General features: G+C 35.9%; 1 protein-coding gene across 2 annotated transcripts in view; it reads right to left on the bottom strand.

The window, feature by feature from the left end:
• Positions 1 to 4104, bottom strand: part of LOC102597256 (putative disease resistance protein RGA4) — a 37671-nt gene extending 33567 nt beyond the window's left edge. For both annotated transcript variants that reach the window (XR_001473553.1, XM_006338888.2), the window contains exon 1: positions 3886 to 4104. The gene's annotated coding sequence lies outside the window, so the exon portion shown is untranslated. The remainder of the gene's footprint in view (positions 1 to 3885) is intronic.
• Between the last annotated feature and the right edge of the window lie 2020 nt (positions 4105 to 6124).

Here is a 6124-nt window from a genome sequence, read left to right as displayed (position 1 = left end):
GCCCGAAGGCTCTTTTGGAAATCTCAGTTTCCAACCTTGTTTAAATGTAAAAACATTTCTTTAAAACTTCTTTGGGAATACATAGTTCCCTAATAACTTTGAGAAAAGAACTCAACTTTAAACTCTTTACTTTACTTGAACTCTTGGCTTGATGTGAGACTCTTAACTTAACATGAAACTCTTAACTTTTGACTTGACTTTAAATTCTTGACTCAACTTGAAACTCTTAACTTAGAACCCTTCATTCTTTACTTAACTTGAGCCTTAAAATGAAGTTAAAACGCTCAATGAAGACTCTTGGAAAACCTTAAAGACTTGTTTTGACTTACTTACTTCTAAGCTTGACTTCACTTGACTTGGAAACTAACTTCACTTGACCTTGACTTTTGGAAGTACCTTGGAGTGTTGGAAACAACTAGGAAACATAGGTATAATACCTAGGAACATGTATGGAAAAAAAAATGGTGAATGAAAGGGAAGGATTGGTGTCCTTGGCACTAGGAGAGGTGCAACAGCCCAGCCCTTTGTTCATCCGACTTTTTCCCCTTGTTTCTTTCCAATTCTAAACCCTCTCAACCTCAAGGTTTCAGCAGCAACACTTAGAATCATAAAGACCCTTATTATACAATAGATTCAACTCAAATACACAGCCCAATCCTGTCCCACAACCAACAATAACTTCAACAACACAACTAACAACATCAACAACAACTAACAAAAGAAGATGATGGGTTGTACTTGCTGTTGAGGAACTTGACACAAGATCACACTCTTGTTGCGTCTGAAAAGAAGTTAGAAGTTCAACAATTGTCAGAAAAAGAAGTGGATGTATGGCACAGGAGGTTAGGACATGGAGCATCACATGTGTTAAGTAAAGTGTTTCGTGTTAATTCAGAAATAATGAACAAAGTGTTGAATGAATGTACTATTTGTCCTAGTGCAAAACAGACCAGAACTGTGTTTCCTATTAGTAGCATTAAAAGTAGTCAAGTTTTTGATTTGATTCATTTGGATGTATGGGGACCATACAAACAGCCTACATTTGATGGTAATAGATTTTTCCTTACAATAGTTGATGATTTCTCAAGAATGACGTGGGTTTTTTTGTTAAAAAATAAGTCAGATGTATGTGTAGCTTTAGGTTATTATCTGAAATTTGTTAAAACACAGTATGACAAAGAGGTAAGAAAGGTTAGATCTGATAATGGAACTGAATTCATGAATTCAGTTTGTGCTGCTTTGTTTAAAGAAAGAGGGATAGTACATCAGAGATCCTGTCCTTATACACCTCAGCAGAATGGGGTGGCTGAAAGAAAGCATAGACACCTCTTGGAATTAACTAGGGCTCTAAGGTTTCAGGGGCATATTCCTTTAAAATATTGGGGTCAGTGTGTGCTTGCAGCTGTCTACCTGATAAATAGGATGCCTAGCAGAGTTCTGGGAGGTAAATCTCCATATGAGAAAATGTATGGAAGCAAGCCAATGTTGTCTCATCTTAGAGTATTAGGTTGCTTATGTTATTCTAAGGTTCTAACTAAGAGTGATAAGTTAGCATCAAGGACAAAGGCAGCAGTACATATGGGATATTCAGAAACTCAGAAGGGTTATATTTTGTTAGATTTGACATCAAGTAATTTCTTTGTGAGTAGAGATGTGGTATTCAAAGAGACAATGTTCCCTTTCATGTCTTCCTTAGGTAAAAGAGAATAGGGTACATTTGTGAGTAGTATGGATGGTACTATGATAAATGGAGAATGGAAGTTATTGTGTGACAACATGATGAATAAACAGAATAGTGAGAATATGTGCTTACAAGAAGAGCAATGTAGTCAGGAGTTGAACAGAAACTTGGATAGCAACATTGAGCAAGAGACAGTGAAAGAAACAGTTCAAGATAATTAGTCTGTTTCTACTGACTCTCAAACAGTGGTGAATAGAAGGTCTACACGAGGAGTACATCCACCAGTTTGGATGAAAGATTGTGTCACTAAATATGGGCAAACAGGTGAAGTATCCTATAGCTGACAGTGTGGCATACAATCACTTGTCTAAATCTTACTAGGAGTTTGTTGCTGCAACTTCTGTTCTAACTGAACCTACATCCTTTGCTGAAGCCAGCAAAGATCCTAAGTGGATTGAAGCAATGCAAGCTGAAATACAGGCTTTACAAGATAACAAAACTTGGAAACTGGTTGATTTGCCAAAAGGGAAGTCTGCTATTGGATGCAGATGGATTTATAAGATTAAATACAAGTCTAATGGAGAAGTAGAAAGGTTTAAAGCAAGACTGGTGGCCAAAGGATATAGCCAAAAGGAAGGTATAGATTACAAAGAAACTTTTTCCCCTGTGGTAAAAATGGTCACAGTGAGAGCTATTTTAGCTTTAGCTATGTCCAAGTGTTGGCATATACATCAAATGGATGTATATAATGCTTTTTTGAATGGTGATTTAGAGGATGAAATATACATGTCTGTGCCTCAAGGTTTTTCCAGCCAGGGGGAGAATGAGTATAAGGTGTGTAGACTGGAAAAATCATTGTATGGGCTTAAACAAGCACCAAGACAGTGGAATCATAAATTTGCAGCAGTTCTACAGAAGCTGGATTTCAATCAAAGTCAGCATGATCACTCTTTATTTACAAGAAGGACTACTGAAGGAACTACAATAATATTAGTGTATGTTGATGATATTTTGGTAACAGGAAGTAGTTTAAAGCTAGTAGAGGAAACAAAAAGGTCCTTACAACTAAGTTTTAAAATGAAGGATCTAGGAGAGTTGAAATATTTTCTTGGAATAGAATTTGTAAGATCAAACAGTGGAATAGTTATGCATCAAAGGAAACATGCACTTCAACTCATTTCAGAAATTGGTTTATCAGGAGCAAAGACTGCTGGAACACCTATGGATGTAAATATGAAGCTGACATCAAGGCAGTATGATGAACAAACTAGACAAAATCAGGAGGAGCCTCTAACAGATCAAGTTACTTATCAAAAGTTGATTGGGAAGTTGCTATATCTAAACATGACAAGGCCTGACATTTCTTTTAGTGTACAAACATTAAGTCGGTTCCTACATCAACCAAAAAAATCTCATATGGATGCAGCACTTAGAGTTGTCAAATACATCAAAAGGCAACCAGGTCAAGGTATATTACTATCCTATAATTGTAGTAGTGAAGTTACAGCTTTCTGTGATGCAGATTGGGCTGCATGCCCCCTTACCAGGAAGTCTATAACTGGATATGTGATTAAACTTGGAGAGTCTTTGATCTCTTGGAAAGCTAAGAAGCAAACCATTGTGTCAAGAAGCTCAGCTGAAGCTGAGTATAGAAGCTTAGCTTCAACTGTGACAGAGTTAGTTTGGTTGGTAGGTATGCTGAAAGAGTTGAAGGCTGAGGTACACTTACCAGTTCAAATATATAGTGATAGCAAGTCTGCTATTCAATTAGCCTCTAATCCAGTTTATCATGAGCGTACTAAAAACATTGAGGTGGACTGTCATTTTATTAGGGAGAAACTTCAAAATGGACTGATCAATATTGTCTATGTTTCAACACAGCATCAACCTGCAGATTTGCTAACTAAAGGCCTCAACAAGCCACAACATGAATATCTATTGTCCAAGCTAGGTGTCTTAAACATATTTGCACCACCTAGCTTGAGGGGGAGTATTGAGGAAGTTAAAAAGAAAGCAAAATGTAAAAGTTAGTAAGGCACATTTTCCAGATGTTAGTTAGAAGATTAGGTAAGTTAGTTACAAATGTGTATATAAATACATATGCTTATTCATTGTAAAATATACTTCAAAGATTATATACTATCTTCATCTTCTACAATTCTAATATCAATCTTGTTTAGTAGTTAATTACTTCATGAACTCACCTCAATATTAACTTATCGAATCTCTTGTTATTTCTCAATAGCTCAATGATAGATCGATCAATTGTTAACTGATTGATCGTACGTAGATCAAAATACTATATGGCACAAGGTGTTGTCTAGTACATAGAGATGGGTGAGGAGATCAAACAATAATTAGAGTTGGTAATGAGCTCAAACAGACTGGAATGTGTATTTACTGTATTATTTGAGTTCTGAATGCATTATAAATTTATTAATTAATGGTATTGGTAGGTAAACAACAATTAGTGCTGTATTAATTAATGATAGTGCTTCATTCCTATTGGATGCTTTAGTAAAAACGACATCAACTTTATTCTAGTCTTTGATGCCTTATTCCTTAAAATCTATATTAAAAAAAGACCTATGATGTAATCATTTATTTTAAAACAAAAAGAAATCCATATCAAATGTGTGACACTAATGATGGAGGGCAGACCGATGAGGGTAGGCCAAAGAAAAAGATTAACATTCATTTAGGCTGGCAAGCATTTTTGTCGTATCACACATCGGAATAGCCCAAATAGGAGAGGAACGTAAACAAAAATGTTACAATTAATACATAACATAGGTTCACTACAATTTTGAGCTCAACGATGGCATATCCCTAAATAGCTTTGACTAAATGGACATGCAATTCTGATTTTTTTAATTATATTTTTTTCCTCGTAAACATGAAAAATCCAACAATTGTGAAAAGCATCAAATTTCTTCAATTCTTACGCAATTTTACCAAATGAGCATCCTAAAGCGCCACATTGATGAATCACACATATCTTCATCTTCCTTTTATAAATAAATTAGTTTCTGGGCATGCAAGTTGCACGTTTGTCCCATGTAATTTTTTGTAGATTTATTTGAATTATGAAAACATGTATGTAATAAGCAATAAAATGCAACAATTATAAATAATCTTTAAAAGTGTGGCACGAAACACCAATGAAGGACGTATTTTAATGTTAAAAATTAATTCCTTTTAATCAACCAACTTTAAATTTTGAACTTTGATTAGTAGTTAGCAAAATCTACAAAAGTCACAAATGGCTAATTTAATCCCAAATAAAACTACAGACATACGGCAGTCAGAAATTCATAAAAAAAATAAATGTATTAAAATCTAATAGAGAGAAAACATTAAAAAAAAAAAAACATACACAATACATGTAACATCTGGCAATTTGAAATATCTATGAAGAGGCTTAGAATTGGAAATAGTCATTTTTTTTTGAAAGAATTAAAAATCTGGAAAATTTGGTTAAGTATGGGAAAAAGTGAGTTTTTGGCCAACTTTGAGTAGTAATAACTCCTAGATCAGGATGATTTAGGTGTAGTTCCAGTTATGTTTGCGAATTTCGTGGAATGGTCTTTCCAATGCCACCAAGTTTGCTCGATTTCGAGTTTGTATGAGTGAGTTATGCCCTTTGGAAGTTGGCAGTTGGCAGGGAAGTCCGTCCGGAAATTTGTAAGGGTATTTTGGTCTTTTCCCTAGCCTTTTCTTTTGGATAAATATTAAGGTGTTAGACTGATTTTAAATCAGTTTTCCTTTTTAAAGTGAGAGTTAGGGTTCTTGATAGAAAAGGAGAGAAGAGGAGAAAGAAGAAGAAAAAGCAACTTCGTAGAAATTGTCGTGGATTTCGTCGGGGGTGATCCCTTTTAAGGTATGTGAGTTCATAGTGTTGGGTTGGTTCTTTCCCCCACACATCAAACTCGTTTTATTTTTGAGAAAAGATTGATTGTGTTTATTGAAGTTGTTGGTTGTGTTTGTTGAAGTTGTTGGTTGTGATTGTGTTGAAGTTCTTGTTGGTTTGGTGGATGTTTCCGGTGGTGTTTTGAGTTGAATCTATTGTATGTTGAGGGTTTTAATGATTCTAAGTTCTTGGGGCTGAATCCATTGAAGTTAAGGTGGTTTAGAGTTGGAAAAATGAGGGAGAAAAGTCAAGTTTTCGGGGAAAAGAGCTAGGGCGTCGCGCCAGCCAGCGCCCCCCAAGAGGGACTCTGAGGTCCAGCCCTTGGGGCGGCGCCCCTAGCAGAGCCCCAACCAGATCCTTCTGACCTTTGAGGTCTGGCGCTCCGCGCCTCTCAAAGCGTCAAGTCTTCCCATTCCTTCCCCACGTTTTCATACATGTTCCTAGGTATTGTACCTATGTTTCATAGTTGTTTCCAACACTCCAAGGTGCGTCTAAACGTCAAGAACTCGTCCATAACATGTGATCAAACACCT

Source organism: Solanum tuberosum, unplaced genomic scaffold (assembly GCF_000226075.1).
Source record: "Solanum tuberosum cultivar DM 1-3 516 R44 unplaced genomic scaffold, SolTub_3.0 scf00008, whole genome shotgun sequence".
Classification (NCBI taxonomy): domain Eukaryota; kingdom Viridiplantae; phylum Streptophyta; class Magnoliopsida; order Solanales; family Solanaceae; genus Solanum; species Solanum tuberosum.
Note: the sequence above shows the minus strand (reverse complement) of the source record. Positions and strands in the feature narration are given on the sequence as shown.